Source organism: Oncorhynchus gorbuscha, linkage group LG25 (assembly GCF_021184085.1).
Source record: "Oncorhynchus gorbuscha isolate QuinsamMale2020 ecotype Even-year linkage group LG25, OgorEven_v1.0, whole genome shotgun sequence".
Classification (NCBI taxonomy): Eukaryota; Metazoa; Chordata; class Actinopteri; order Salmoniformes; family Salmonidae; genus Oncorhynchus; species Oncorhynchus gorbuscha.
In genome coordinates this window covers 48211273-48228112 of record NC_060197.1, presented here as the reverse complement: position 1 = coordinate 48228112, position 16840 = coordinate 48211273, and the positions used below count along the sequence as shown (strand labels likewise).

Below are 16840 nucleotides of genomic sequence, written 5' to 3'. Positions count from 1 at the left end.
GACAGTCCACTTGGAGTTTCACAAAAGGCACCTAGAGACTCTCAGACCATGAGAAACAAGATTATCAGGTCTGATGAAGCCAAGATTGAATTCTTTGGCCTGAATGCCAAGCGTCACGTCTGGAGGAAACATGGCACCATCTCTACGGTGAAGCATGGTGGTGGCAGCATCATGCTGTGGGGATGTTTTTCAGTGGCAGGGATTGGGAGACTAGTCAGGATCGAGGGAAAGATGAACGGAGCAAAGTACAGAGAGATCCTTTATGAAAACCGGCTCCTCAGACTGGGGGGGAAGGTTCATCTTCCAACAGGACAAAGACCCTAAGCACACAGCCAAGACAACGCAGGAGTAGCTTTGGGACAAGTCTCTGAATGTCCTTGACTGGCCCAGCCAGAACCCAGACTTGAACCCAATTAAATATCTCTGGAGAGACCTGAAAATAGCTGTGAAGTGACGCTCCCCATCCAACCTGACAGATACAAGTGTGCCAAGCTTGTTGCATCAGACCCACGAAGACTCCAGGCTGTAATCACTGACAAAGGCGCATCAACAAAATACTGAGTAAAGGGTCTGAATATTTCTGTGAAAATGATATTTCAGTGTTTTATTTGCAATATATGTGCAAAAAATGTTAATACCCCATTACTCACTGCCTTTTACAGCAAACAGAACAGAAACACGTCTAACTCACTGCCTTTTACAGCAAACAGAACAGAAACACGTCTAACTCACTGCCTTTTACAGCAAACAGAACAGAAACACGTCTAACTCACTGCCTTTTACAGCAAACAGAACAGAAACACGTCTAACTCACTGCCTTTTACAGCAAACAGAACAGAAACACGTCTAACGCACTGCCTTTTACAGCAAACAGAACAGAAACACGTCTAACTCACTGCCTTTTACAGCAAACAGAACAGAAACACGTCTAACTCACTGCCTTTTACAGCAAACAGAACAGAAACACGTCTAACTCACTGCCTTTTACAGCAAACAGAACAGAAACACGTCTAACTCACTGCCTTTTACAGCAAACAGAACAGAAACACGTCTAACTCACTGCCTTTTACAGCAAACAGAACAGAAACACGTCTAACTCACTGCCTTTTACAGCAAACAGAACAGAAACACGTCTTTCTAAATCTAACTCACTGCCTTTTACAGCTGTGAATGTACAGTAAATTATTCACATACTTTCTAATCCTTTTCTCTATCAAAATTGGAATGAAATTAAGTCCCAAATGCCACACTATTCCCTATATAATGCTTTGTCCAGGGGCTCTTTGTTTGATTTATGTATTTAACATTAATTTAACTAGACGAGCCAGTTAAGAACAAATTCTTATTTACAATGACGGCCTACCAAAAGGCAAAAGGCCTTCTGCGGGGACGGAGGATTAAAAATAACAATAATTGAAATTTAAAAAATATAGGACAAAACACACATCACGACAAGAGAGACAACACAACACTACATCAAGAGAGACCAAACTCTGAAGTTTGAAGATGGGACTTTTTTAGGATGCACAAGAAACGTGTCAATTGTAAATGTGTCGTCTCCCTTCCTTGTTCGGACGGCGTTCGGCGGTCGACGCCAGAAACAAAGACCTTTATTCTGAAACTCGTCAGTCTATTCTTGTTCTGAGAAATGAAGGCTATTCCATCCGAAAAAATGCCAAGAAACTGAAGATCTCGTATAACGCTGTGTACTACTCCCTTCACAGAACAGCACAAACTGTCTCTAACCAAAATAGAAAGAGGAGTGGGAGGCCCCGGTCCACAACTGAGCAAGAGGACAAGTACATTAGTGTGTCTAGTTTGAGAAACAGACGCCTCACAAGTCCTCAACTGGCAGCTTCATTAAATAGTACCCGCAAAACACCAGTCTCAACATCAACAGTGAAGAGGCGACTCCGGGATGCTGGCCTTCTATATATCCTCCTCGTCCCCCTCTTCGTCCTACTCCTTTTCCTCTAACTCTCTCTACAATATTGCCTCCATTGTTGTCCAAACCAAGAAAGCCTATCTGAAGCTCTGATTTCTAAGTGAAGATATATATATATATTATATTATATAAATATATTATATATATTTATTATATTATTATATTATATATATATATAAGTGGTTTTCCACATGAGCACTGGGTAATCAGGCATTTGTTTTTTCCAAAAAAAACACAATACTTGTTAGTTTTGAATGATGTGTATCATGTAGAGAACTGTTTTCAGTGTTTGGCAAAAAAAAAAGTGTTTTACAATTTGCAAACTGAAGCAGATAATGTGCTTGCAGTTTTGCCGACTGAAGATTAGGTACATGAGTTAATGATTTTACTGAGTGTTCATCAAGTACCACTTATAGTGTGTAAGCGATTGTAAAAAAAACAAAAACAAGGCACACCTGTTAATTGAAATGCATTCCAGGTGACTACCTCATGAAGCTGGTTGAGAGAATGCCAAGAATGTGTAAAGCTGTCATCAAGGCACTGGTGGCTACTTTGAAGAATCTAAAATATAATATATATTTTAATTTGTTTAACACTTTTTGGGGGTTACTACTTGATTCCATATGTGTTATTTCATAGTGTTGATGTCTTCACTATTATTCTACAATGTAGAAAGTAGTACAAATAAAGAAAAACCCTTTTGACTGGTACTGTACATTTAGTGCTGTCAGAAAGTCTTCACAACCCAGCCTGAATTTGTCTAACACACACACACACACACACACACACACACACACACACACACACACACACACACACACACACACACACACACACACACACACACACACACACACACACACACACACACACACACCGGGCCAACTGCAGGAGGTTAAACGATGGTGACAGCGTTTGATTAAGCAGAAAGGTAATCTAATGTTACAGTCACTCCCAGGCACCGTATAGCTAGAGACTGTCTGTCTGTCTGTCTGTCTGTCTGTCTGTCTGTCTGTCTGTCTGTCTGTCTGTCTGTCTGTCTGTCTGTCTGTCTGTCTGTCTGTCTGTCTGTCTGTCTGTCTGTCTGTCTGTCTGTCTGTCTGTCTGTCTGTCTGTCTGTCTGTCTGTCTGCCTGTCTGTCTGTCTGTCTGTCTGTCTGTCTGTCTGTCTGTCTGTCTGTCTGTCTGCCTTCCAGCCTGTCTGTCTGTTTTTCTGTCTGCCTTCCAGCCTGTCTGTCTGTCTCTGTCAGCCTGTCTGTCTGTCTGTCATTGTCAGCCGAGAAGTCCAAGATGTTGAAGAATATGACAAGATGTCCAGCGTAGGGTTTTTCACCAGCTTGGCTAAATTGACCACCGCTCCTTTGGTTTCTGATGTTCCTGGCTACAGATTCTTCCATCCATATGCAACGCACTCATGAGTACCACATGTTTGCCTTTCTTTTGCATGTAGGACACTAGGGACGTGTCGGCCATGAACACAAACAGAGAGGAATTGATAGGCCTGTTCCGTGTATTCAACAGCTGAGGTGGGAGCTCTGGCTGGTTTTCCCATACTGTTCCTACCGTCGTCAGCTTCCTCTTGAGGAGCTCCTGTCCCAGCTTGTGCGAAGTAAAAAAGCAATCGCATGTGATGCTGTGACCACAGAGTCCCTGTGTCACGTCCAGGACAACCCTCATCCCTTGGTTCTTCTCAGGGGCTCCTCCAGGACAACCCTTATCCCTTGGTTCTTCTCAGAGGCTCCTCCAGGACAACCCTCATCCCTTGGTTCTTCTCAGGGGCTCCTCCAGGACAACCCTCATCCCTTGGTTCTTCTCAGAGGCTCCTCCAGGACAACCCTCATCCCTTGGTTCTTCTCAGAGGCTCCTCCAGGACAACCCTCATCCCTTGGTTCTTCTCAGAGGCTCCTCCAGGACAACCCTCATCCCTTGGTTCTTCTCAGGGGCTCCTCCAGGACAACCCTCATCCCTTGGTTCTTCTCAGGGGCTCCTCCAGGACAACCCTCATCCCTTGGTTCTTCTCAGGGGCTCCTCCAGGACAACCCTCATCCCTTGGTTCTTCTCAGGGGCTCCTCCAGGACAACCCTCATCCCTTGGTTCTTCTCAGGGGCTCCTCCAGGACAACCCTCATCCCTTGGTTCTTCTCAGGGGCTCCTCCAGGACAACCCTCATCCCTTGGTTCTTCTCAGGGGCTCCTCCAGGACAACCCTCATCCCTTGGTTCTTCTCAGGGGCTCCTCCATCTGACTTCCCTGGATACACTTGCAAGTTCCACGCATATGATGAAGCTGCATCACAGGCAGCCCAGATCTTTATTCCATTGGGTTTAGACGGTATGAACTGCCTGAAGGAGCAGCGGACCCTAAACGGCATAAGATGCTCATCAACAGCAAGGTTGGGTCCAGGGTTGTAAAACAGGGGAAGGCGGTCCCACCACTTGTCCCACCCACTTGCAGCTAGGTGGTCTCTCTGCACTGACCTGATAGCAGCTAGCTTGACTCTCTGCACTGACCTGATAGCAGCTTGCTTGTCTCTCTGCACTGGCCTGATAGCAGCTAGCTTGTCTCTCTGCACTGACCTGATAGCAGCTAGCTTGTCTCTCTGCACTAACCTGATAGCAGCTAGCTTGTCTCTCTGCACTGGCCTGATAGCAGCTAGCTTGTCTCTCTGCACTGACCTGATAGCAGCTAGCTTGTCTCTCTGCACTGACCTGATAGCAGCTAGCTTGTCTCTCTGCACTGACCTGATAGCAGCTAGCTTGTCTCTCTGCACTGGCCTGATAGCAGCTAGCTTGTCTCTCTGCACTGACCTGATAGCAGCTAGCTTGTCTCTCTGCACTGGCCTGATAGCAGCTAGCTTGTCTCTCTGCACTGACCTGATAGCAGCTAGCTTGTCTCTCTGCACTGACCTGATAGCAGCTAGCTTGTATCTGTGCACTAACCTGATAGCAGCTAGCTTGTCTCTCTGCACTGGCCTGATAGCAGCTAGCTTGTCTCTCTAGACTGACCTGATTGCAGCTAGCTCATCTCTCTGCACTGACCTGATAGCAGCTAGCTTGTCTCTCTGCACTGACCTGATAGCAGCTAGCTTGTATCTGTGCACTAACCTGATAGCAGCTAGCTTGTCTCTCTGCACTGGCCTGATAGCAGCTAGCTTGTCTCTCTAGACTGACCTGATTGCAGCTAGCTCATCTCTCTGCACTGACCTGATAGCAGCTAGCTTGTCTCTCTGCACTGACTTGATAGCAGCTAGCTAGTCTCTCTGCCTCCGAGCTGGTCTGGTGTCTCGGTTATCGAAGAGGATAATCCTGGAAATAACGTGGAAGTTTTCCAGAGACGTTGTTTTCACGGAAAAGTTCTCTGCCAGTTTCTGCATCCCACAGGGATCCTGTGGATTTCCCATTTGATCTGAAAACACCAGCAAGGATAAGAACCCCCAAAGTATGCATGTAAATGAGTTTGGTCCATCTCCTTCCATCTCTCACCAAACAAACACCTTCCCTTCAAATTAGTGCAGTCTACAATGATCTTCTGGATGCTGTCTGGGATGAACATTTAGAAGACTTCCTGTCCTGTACATGAGTAACCACCATCCGCATCGGCCCTGGTTGCATCCTTACCACATTGGCAGCCATGTTGGGTGGCTCATTCCTTGGGCAAGAAGACCATTACATTTCACGACATCCGTATTTCTCCTGCTGCAGGCTGCTGATGAGCTGGTTGCTGACGGGCTGGTCCTGGGGATGGCTGCTGATGGGCTGGTCCTGGGGATGGCTGCTGATAGGCTGGTCCTGGGGATGGCTGCTGATAGGCTGGTCCTGGGGATGGCTGCTGATAGGCTGGTCCTGGGGATGGCTGCTGATAGGCTGGTCCTGGGGATGGCTGCTGATAGGCTGGTCCTGGGGATGGCTGCTGATAGGCTGGTCCTGGGGATGGCTGCTGACGGGCTGGTCCTGGTCCTGGGGATGGCTGCTGATGGGCTGGTCCTGGGGATGGCTGCTGATAGGCTGGTCCTGGGGATGGCTGCTGATAGGCTGGTCCTGGGGATGGCTGCTGACGGGCTGGTCCTGGTCCTGAGGATGGCTGCTGATGGGCTGGTCCTGGGGATGGCTGCTGATAGGCTGGTCCTGGGGATGGCTGCTGATAGGCTGGTCCTGGGGATGGCTGCTGATAGGCTGGTCCTGGTCCTGGGGATGGCTGTTGATAGGCTGGTCCTGGTCCTGGGGATGGCTGCTGATAGGCTGGTCCTGGGGATGGCTGCTGACGGGCTGGTCCTGGGGATGGTTGCTGACGGGTCCTGGGCCATTTTTATATGGGGGACTGGTGAAGGCTGACACTGGGTCAGATATATGGGGGACTGGTGAAGGCTGACACTGGGTCAGATATATGGGGGACTGGTGAAGGCTGACACTGGGTCAGATATATGGGGGACTGGTGAAGGCTGACACTGGGTCAGATATATGGGGGACTGGTGAAGGCTGACACTGGGTCAGATATATGGGGGACTGGTGGAGGCTGACACTGGGTCAGATATATGGGGGACTGGTGAAGGCTGACACTGGGTCAGATATATGGGGGACTGGTGGACAGTCTGGGGGACTTTGTAGGGGTGTGAAGCATCAGGGGAGTTCTATGTGCAGTGGACGAGGGGGGAGCTTGGTTTTAGTCTGTTAAAATTAAATATATATATTTTTTAATTATGTAAGTATTTGGGCCAAAGATCTCCTCCTCACTAATGGATCAAGGTGAGACACGTCTCCGTTCGTAGCGAAAGCCCCGTAAACAATCCTCCAGTGTAGATCAGGAAAACGCTTCTCCATGGGAGGCTTATACAGGGAACGCCAACATCCTCTCAGAGAAGAGCCCGGTCCCAAACCCCCCCTGTCACCCCCTCAGCCCTTTCACAGTCCCCTTCAGAGCCACCGTGCGGCTCCCAGAACCCCCCCCCAGAGAGAGAGAGAGGGAGTCTGATCTCCTGCAGTGTTAGTAAGATGTTCTATTCAAAAGGCTTCAGTCAAAAGTTGCATTTAAATCCGAACTGGTTTTCCAGCAGATTAGTAATATAAGCTCTCCTCATGTTCAAAGTCCTTTTCCCTTTATTCAGATTAGAACCTCTCACTCTCCGTTACTTGACAATGAAATCCTCTCCAAAATATTGCTATTTTTAAAAACAAGCCATAGAAAGCTGGTTGAAATGTCAGTTTAATTCCCCAGAAGAAGAAAACATAACAGAACAATTATTATGGTTAAACTCAAATATACTAATTGATTAAAACAATATATATATATATTTTAAAAAAACGGTATAATCTTTGTAAATGATGTCATAAATAGGACTGGTGGAGTTAGGTCACACATGTAGCTAACAAAAATACATAAAAATGTCTACCCAAAACTTCAACCAACTGATAACAGCATTAAAGCAGGAAATGGAGGATGAAGAAGAATAAGTATTTGGTCAATAACAAAAGTTTAAAATGGAGGATGAAGAAGACAGAGAAGAAGACAGAGAAGAAGACAGAGAAGAAGACAGAGAAGAAGACAGAGAAGAAGACAGAGAAGAAGACAGAGAAGAAGACAGAGAAGCTAAGGAACTTGTCTCTTGGCATTAAAGACCATTTCTAAAAAATAAAAATAAAATGTAAGTATAGCAGCTCAATTTAAGGACCAGAAAAAGCAGCTGCCATATATGTTTCCATGGAAACGGATCGCTTCCTTTTAGGTAGAAGTAGTAGAATTTAATGGCTCTTTTCTGGATTTTGATCATTAGTGGGTATCGGCCTAATTCTGCTCTGCATGCATTATTTGGTGTTCTACGTTGTACACAAAGGATATTTTTGCAGAATTCTGCATGCGGAGTCTCAATTTGGTGTTTGTCCCATAATACCCCATAATGACATCACAATACCCCATAATGACATCACAATACCCCATAATGACATCACAATACCCCATAATGACATCACAATACCCCATAATGACATCACAACACCCCATAATGACATCACAATACCCTATAATGACAAAGCAAAAAAACGTATTTTTTTGCACATTTATTGAAAATAATACACTGAAACATCACATTTACATAAGTATTCAGACCATTTACAAGGTACTTTGTTGAAGCACCTTTGGCAGTGATTTCAGCCTTCAGTCTTCTTGGGTATGACGCTACAAGCTTGGCACACCTGTATTTGGGGAGTTTCTCCCATTCTTCTCTGCAGATCTTCTCAAGCTCTGTCAGGTTGGATGGGGAGCGTCGCTGCACAGCTATTTTTAGGTCTCTTCAGAGATGTTCGATCGGGTTCAAGTCCAGGCTCTGGCTGGGCCACTCAAGGACATTCAGAGACTTGTCCCAAAGCCACTCCTGTATTGTCTTGGCTGTGTGCTTAGGGTCGTTGTCCTGTTGGAAGGTGAACCTTCGCCCTAGTCTGAGGTCCTGAGCACTCTGGAGCAGGTTTTTAACAAGAATTTCTCGGTACATTGCGCTGTTCATCTTTCCCTCGATCCTGACTAGTCTCCCAGTCCCTGCCGCTGAAAAACATCCCCACAGCATGATGCTGCCACCACCATGCTTCACCGTAGGGATGGTGCCAGGTTTCCTCCAGACGTGACGCTTGGCATTCAGGCCAAAGAGTTCAATCTTGGTTTCATCAGACCAGAGAATCTTGTTGAGAGTCCTTTAGGTGCCCAGCTGGCTGTCATGTGCCTTTTACTGAGGAGTGGCTTCCGTCTGGTCACTCTACCATATAGGCCTGATTGGTGGAGTGCTGCAGAGATGGTTGTCCTTCTGGAGAAACTCTGGAGCTTGTTGACCAAGAACTAATTGATCACCTCCCTGACCAAGGCTCTTCTCCCCGATTACTCAGTTTGGTCGACCAGCTCTAGGAAGAGTCGGTGGTTCCAAACATCTTCCATTTAAGAATGATGGAGGCCACTGTGTTCTTGGGGACCTTCAATGCCGCAGAATGATGGAGGCCCCTGTGTTCTCGGGGACCTTCAATGCTGCAGAATGATGGAGGCCACTGTGTTCTTGGGAACCTTCAATGCTGCAGAAATGTTTTGGTTCCCTTCCCCAGATCTGTCCCTCAACCCTGTCCTTGAGCTCTACAGACAATTCCTTCAACCTCATGTCTTGGTTTTTGCTCTGACATGCACTGTCAACTGTGGGACCTTATATAGACAGGTGTGTGCCTTTCCAAATCATGTCCAATCAATTGAATTTACCACAGGTGGACACCAATCAAATTGCAGAAACATCTCAAGGATGATCAATGGAAACAGGATGCACCTGAGCTCAAGTCGTGTCTCAAATCAAAGGGTCTGAATACTTATGTAAATAAGGTATTTCTGTTTTTTAAAAGCCTGTCTTTGCTTTGTCATTATGCAGTAAGGTGTGTAGATTGATGAGGGAGGGAATAATGGAATCCATTTCAGAATAAGGCTGTAACGTTACAACATGTGGAAAAGGGGAAGGGGTCTGAATACTTTCAGAATGCCATATACACACTCCTGTACTGAAACATGGATACAGCCTTTATATCCACTATAGACATTAGTCTGCAGTGGTGAACCTATAGACCTTCAGTGGTGAACCTATAGACCTTCAGTGGTGAACCTATAGGTCTTCAGTGGTGAACCTATAGACCCTTCAGTGGTGAACCTATAGGACCTTCAGTGGTGAACCTATAGACCCTTCAGTGGTGAACCTATAGGCCTTCAGTGGTGAACCTATAGACCCTTCAGTGGTGAACCTATAGACCCTTCAGTGGTGAACCTATAGACCTTTATATCCACTATAGACATTAGTCTTCAGTGGTGAACCTATAGACCCTTCAGTGGTGAACCTATAGACCCTTCAGTGGTGAACCTATAGGCCTTCAGTGGTGAACCTATAGACCCTTCAGTGGTGAACCTATAGACCCTTCAGTGGTGAACCTATAGACCCTTCAGTGGTGAACCTATAGACCCTTCAGTGGTGAACAGGATAGTGATTCTGAAAGGCCGTTATAGCAGCCCACTCATGTAGGAGAGAGCACCTTTTTGTAAAACACTAAGGGCCAATGGTGTAGTGGAGGATATACACAGGTTTAAACTGTGTTCCCACTTTATTTTCAGTGGGCATTGCCTATACTCACAACGTAATCCCTACTGATGCCTATCAAAGTAGTGGAGTGATCATGCACTAAGCGGACTACACAATCACAAAGCACGTGACAAATATTTACACTGTCCTCGTTGCGTCTTGCCTAAGAACATCCCTTAGCCGTGGTATATTGACCGTATACCACACCTCCTCGGGGCTTATTGCTTCATTATACACCGGTGCCTGTCATTATATCTCTCATGAACACAATGGGAGACTGAGAGCTGGTTTCATGCGCAGGGCGCAGCCGGTGTTTATTTGTAAAAGACCACAGGAGGAGGCAGGTAGCTGGGTCCAGGGGCAGGTAGCTGGGGGCAGGTAGCTGGGTCCAGGGGCAGGTAGCTGGGTCCAGGGGCAGGTAGCTGGGTCCAGGGGCAGGTAGCTGGGGGCAGGTAGCTGGGTCCAGGGGCAGGTAGCTGGGTCCAGGGGCAGGTAGCTGGGTCCAGGGACAGGTAGCTGGGTCCAGGGGCAGGTAGCTGGGTCCAGGGGCAGGTAGCTGGGGGCAGGTAGCTGGGTACAGGGGCAGGTAGCTGGGTCCAGGGGCAGGTAGCTGGGTCCAGGGACAGGTAGCTGGGTCCAGGGACAGGTAGCTGGGTCCAGGGGCAGGTAGCTGGGTCCAGGGGCAGGTAGCTGGGTCCAGGGACAGGTAGCTGGGTCCAGGGGCAGGTAGCTGGGTCCAGGGGAAGGTAGCTGGGGGCAGGTAGCTGGGTCCAGGGGCAGGTAGCTGGGTCCAGGGGCAGGTAGCTGGGTCCAGGGGCAGGTAGCAGGGGGCAGGTAGCTGGGTCCAGGGGCAGGTAGCTGGGTCCAGGGACAGGTAGCTGGGTCCAGGGACAGGTAGCTGGGTCCAGGGGCAGGTAGCTGGGTCCAGGGGCAGATAGCTGGGGGTAGGTAGCTGGGTCCAGGGGCAGGCAGAAGGTCATACACAAGGAGGAGGCAGGTAGCTGGGTCCAGGGGCAGGCAGAAGGTCATACACAGGAGGAGGCAGGAAGCTGGGTCCAGGGGCAGGCAGAAGGTCATACACAGGAGGAGGCAGGTAGCTGGGTCCAGGGGCAGGTAGCTGGGTCCAGGGGCAGGCAGAAGGTCATACACAGGAGGAGGCAGGTAGCTGGGTCCAGGGGCAGGTAGCTGGGTCCAGGGGCAGGCAGAAGGTCATACACAGGAAGAGGCAGGTAGCTGGGTCCGGGGGCAGGTAGCTGGGTCCGGGGGCAGGTAGCTGGGTCCAGGGGCAGGCAGAAGGTCATACACAGGAGGAGGCAGGTAGCTGGGTCCAGGAGCAGGCAGAAGGTCATACACAGGAGGAGGCAGGTAGCTGGGTCCAGGGACAGGCAGAAGGTCATACACAGGGACTCCAAACAGGTAACAGTACAGGTAGGGAAAAGGCTAATAACGTAGTCCGGGAGATCAGGCAAGACGTGGATGACAGGAAATCTGATTGTTTCCTGCCTGTACTTTAGCCTAACTAATATGGAAATAACAAAGTGTGTAACAAAACAAACAATACATCACGATGATGCGGTACAAAGAACTGAACTAAATAGTGTGTGATAATGACCTACAGGTGTGTGAACAGCTGATTAGAATTGAGGTGATTGGGATCTGGAGAGTGAGCTGCGTTCAGGGGATCTGCGTGTTTGAGAGTGTGAGCTGGAAGCACTATCTACAACGTTGGGACATATTCTAAATGACGATGTCACAATGGGCCTCGGGTTCTAATTGACGATGTCACAATGGGCCTCGGGTTCTAATTGACGATGTCACAATGGGCCTCGGGTTCTAATGGACGATGTCACAATGGGCCTCAGGTTCTGATTGATGACATCACAATGGTCTTCAGTCAGATTACATCCTTAAGAGAAGAACAAAACTCGGAGAAGAACAATGGAAAAGCCCTTTGGAAGTCAGGGTCAGATAGCTTCGTCGTCGGAGGGTAAACATTCATTCCACCAGTCTCCGGGCTGATTTAAGAGCCCAGAGAGAGTCCCTTTTGACTAGCAGACGCGTCTATAATGAATCTGTCCCTTTAGACTTGTTCATCAGTCCATCATTCACTCCCTTTTAGATTAGTATTGATTGACAGGGTTTCATGACCATTGATGTGACAGGGGAGAGTGTGTCAAACTGATGTGTGTGTATTCATTATGACAGAGAAGTGACTTTAAACTGGGTATGCTGGTAAGTACCAGGCACACCGGTTTGTGTCAAGAACTGCAACACTGCTGGGTTTTTCACGCTCAATAGTTTCCTGTGTGTATCAAGAATGGTCCAACCACCCTAAGGACTTCCAGCCAACTTGACACAACTGCGGGAAGCATTGGAGTCCACATGGACCAGCATCCCTGTGGAACGCTTTCGACACCTTGTAGAGTCCATGTCCCAACAAATTGAGGCTGTTCTCATGACAAAAATACTCAGCATTAGGAAGGTGCTACTAATGTTTGGCTTACTTAGTGTATAAATTCTAGCCGTACTTCATCAAAAGCCTTTTCTACTATAAATACCAGGCCTGGTGTCCCAGATGTTTCATAGTGTTCTATTGTTTCCAGTACTTTCAGGTTCTGATTGATGACATCACAATGGTCTTCATTCAGTGTTCTATTGTTTCCAGTACTTTCAGGTTCTGATTGATGACATCACAATGGTCTTCATTCAGTGTTCTATTGTTTCCGGTACTTTCAGGTTCTGATTGATGACATCACAATGGTCTTCATTCAGTGTTCTATTGTTTCCGGTACTTTCAGGTTCTGATTGATGACATCACAATGGTCTTCATTCAGTGTTCTATTGTTTCCGGTACTTTCAGGTTCTGATTGATGACATCACAATGGTCTTCATTCAGTGTTCTGATTGATTGATGACATCACAATGGTCTTCATTCAGTGTTCTATTGTTTCCGTACTTTCAGGTTCTGATTGATGACATCACAATGGTCTTCATTCAGTGTTCTATTGTTTCCGGTACTTTCAGGTTCTGATTGATGACATCACAATGGTCTTCATTCAGTGTTCTATTGTTTCCGGTACTTTCAGGTTCTGATTGATGACATCACAATGGTCTTCATTCAGTGTTCTATTGTTTCCGGTACTTTCAGGTTCTGATTGATGACATCACAATGGTCTTCATTCAGTGTTCTATTGTTTCCGGTACTTGTCTTATATTATCTCCTATGTAACGTCCATGTAAAAAAATCAGGATGAATAATATCAGGATGAATAATATCAGGATGAATAATATCCGTCAATACCTTTTTAATTCTATGCACGATGCATTTTGCTAGGTATTTTTGCATCACAACACTGAAGTGTAAGCGGACTGAGTCTTTATATTTACCACCTGGGAAATCAGACCTTCTGAAATCAGACCTTCTTGTTGAGTATCTGATAGTGAAACCTTCTTGTTGAGTATCTGATAGTGAAATCAGACCTTCTTGTTGAGTATCTGATAGTGAAATCAGACCTTCTTGTTGAGTATCTGATATTGAAATCAGACCTTCTTGTTGAGTATCTGATATTGAAATCAGACCTTCTTGTTGAGTATCTGATATTGAAATCAGACCTTCTTGTTGAGTATCTGATAGTGAAATCAGACCTTCTTGTTGAGTATCTGATATTGAAATCAGACCTTCTTGTTGAGTATCTGATAGTGAAATCAGACCTTCTTGTTGAGTATCTGATATTGAAATCAGACCTTCTTGTTGAGTATCTGATAGTTTATGTTGGATTTTTATAGCAAATAGTGGACCTTCGAGGACATCGAAAAAGGTTTGATATACCTCAACTGGTATGCCATCCAGCCCTGGAGTTTTCCCTGGCTTAAAGAATTGAATTGCGTCTCGAAGTTCATCACACGAGTATCTCTGTACAGCTGTTCATGTCATACTATTATGAGGAAAACATTCCTTACAGTTAACTTTAGTTGGTGGATTATCATTTTTTTGCTTCAGTGTCATAACTACTGGATTTGACAGTCCCTTCAGACCGAGCCCTCCCTCCTGCTCCTGTTCTCCCCTCAGTCCCTCCCTCCCTCCCTCCCTCCCTCCTCCTGCTCCTGTTCTCCCCTCAGTCCCTCCCTCCCTCCCTCCCTCCCTCCCTCCTGCTCCTGTTCTCCCCTCCCTCCCTCCCTCCCTCCTGCTCCTGTTCTCCCCTCTCTCCCTCCCTCCCGCCCTCCCGTTCTCCCCTCCCTGCCTCCCCTCCTTCTTCCCTCCCTCCCCTCCTTCCTCCCTTCCTCCCCTCCTTCCTCCCTTCCTTCTTCCCTTCTTCCCTCCCTCCCATCCTTCTTCCCTTCCTCCCTTCCTCCCCTCCTTCCTCCCTTCCTCTCCTCCTTCCTTCCTTCCTCCCCTCCTTCCCTTCCTCCCTTCCTCCCCTCCTTCTTCCCTCCCCTCCTTCCTCCCTTCCTCCCCTCCTTCCTCCCTTCCTCCCCTCCTTCTTCCCTTCCTCCCCTCCTTCCTCCCTTCCTCCTCTCCTTCCTCCCTTCCTTCTTCCCTTCTTCCCTCCCTCCCCTCCATCCTCCCTTCCTCCCCTCCTTCCTCCCTTCCTCCCCTCCTTCTTCCCTCCCTCCCCTCCTTCCTCCCTTCCTCCCTTCATCCCCTCCTTCTTCCCTCCCTCCCCTCCTTCCTCCCTTCCTCCCTTTCCTCCCCTCCTTCTTCCCTCCAGATGGTGTCTAATTCTCCTCCACCTATCTTTCTCCTTCCCTCTCTCTCTATCTCTCTCTCTCTCTCCCTCCCCTCTCCCTCCCCTCTCCGTTTCCCCCTCCCCTCTCCATTTCCACCTATACCTCTCCGTTTCTACCTCTCCGTTTCCCCCTCTCCGTTTCCCCCTCTCCATTCCCCCTCTCCCTCTCCGTATATCCCCCTCTCCATTCCCCCTCCCCCTCTGTTTCCCCCATCTCCGTTTCCCCCTCTCCCTCTCCGTTTCCCCCTCTACCTCTCCATTTCCCCCTCTCCGTTTCCCCCTCTCCCCCTCTGTTTCCCCCTCTACCTCTCCATTTCCCCCTCTCCGTTTCCCCCTCCCCTCTCAATTCCCGCTCTCCCTCTCCGTTTATCCCCCTCTCCATTCCCCCTCCTCTACCTCTCACTTGAGAGATTCCCCCTCCTCTACCTCTCCGTTTCACCCTCACTGTGTAAATGAGTTAGGAATCTCTCAAGGGAGAAGGAATCTCTCATTCCTTCTCCCTTCTCTCTCCAACTACCTCTTCCTCCCTATCTCTCTTTTCACCCCTTTCGCGTGTTCTCTCTTTCTCTCCATCCCTCCCTCTTTCTCGTGTTCTCTCTTTCTCTCCATTCCTCCCTCTTTCTCGTGTTCTCTCGTTCTCTCCATCCCTCCCTCTTTCTCGTGTTCTCTCGTTCTCTCCATCCCTCCCTATTTCTCGTGTTCTCGTGTTCTCTCGTTCTCTCCATCCCTCCCTCTTTCTCGTGTTCTCGTGTTCTCTCATTCTCTCCATCCCTCCCTCTTTCTCGTTTTCTCGTGTTCTCTCGTTCTCTCCATCCCTCCCTCTTTCTCGTGTTCTCGTGTTCTCTCGTTCTCTCCATCCCTCCCTCTTTCTCGTGTTCTCTCGTTCTCTCCATCCCTCCCTCTTTCTCGTGTTCTCTCGTTCTCTCCATGCCTCCCTCTTTCTCGTGTTCTCGTGTTCTCCATCCCTCCCTCTTTCTCGTGTTCTCTCGTTCTCTCCATTCCTCCCTCTTTCTCGTGTTCTCTCGTTCTCTCCATCCCTCCCTCTTTCTCGTGTTCTCTCGTTCTCTCCATCCCTCCCTCTTTCTCGTGTTCTCGTGTTCTCTCGTTCTCTCCATCCCTCCCTCTTTCTCGTTTTCTCGTGTTCTCTCGTTCTCTCCATCCCTCCCTCTTTCTCGTGTTCTCGTGTTCTCTCGTTCTCTCCATCCCTCCCTCTTTCTCGTGTTCTCGTGTTCTCTCGTTCTCTCCATCCCTCCCTCTTTCTCGTGTTCTCGTGTTCTCTCGTTCTCTCCATGCCTCCCTCTTTCTCGTGTTCTCGTGTTCTCTCCATCCCTCCCTCTTTCTCGTGTTCTCTCGTTCTCTCCATGCCTCCCTCTTTCTCGTATTCTCTCGTTCTCTCCATGCCTCCCTCTTTCTCGTGTTCTCTCGTTCTCTCCATCCCTCCCTCTTTCTCGTGTTCTCGTGTTCTCTCGTTCTCTCCATCCCTCCCTCTTTCTTGTGTTCTCGTGTTCTCTCATTCTCTCCATCCCTCCCTCTTTCTCGTTTTCTCGTGTTCTCTCGTTCTCTCCATCCCTCCCTCTTTCTCGTGTTCTCGTGTTCTCTCGTTTTCTCCATCCCTCCCTCTTTTTCATGTTCTCTCGTTCTCTCCATCCCTCCCTCTTTCTCGTGTTCTCGTGTTCTCTCGTTCTCTCCATCCCTCCCTCTTTCTCGTGTTCTCGTGTTCTCTCGTTCTCTCCATCCCTCCCTCTTTCTCGTGTTCTCTCGTTCTCTCCATCCCTCCCTCTTTCTCGTGTTCTCGTGTTCTCTCGTTCTCTCATCCCTCCCTCTTTCTCGTGTTCTCTCGTTCTCTCCATCCCTCCCTCATTCTCGTGTTCTCTCGTTCTCTCCATCCCTCCCTCTTTCTCGTGTTCTCTCGTTCTCTCCATGCCCGTGATGTTCAATCATCTGTTGGAGTGTAATAAAGAAACATATTAACACAATCAAATAATATAAATCGTTGAGGAGTGTCACAGTGAGGTAAAATAGTAAAAAAGAGAGAGACAAAAACTACCTGAGAGAGGGAGAGGGGGGAGAGAGAGAGAGACAAAAACT

General features: G+C 48.0%; 1 pseudogene; it reads left to right on the top strand.

Annotated features, from left to right (window-relative positions):
* LOC124013885 overlaps positions 1-4353 on the top strand; it is a 16358-nt pseudogene extending 12005 nt beyond the window's left edge.
* Positions 4354-16840: the final 12487 nt, after the last annotated feature.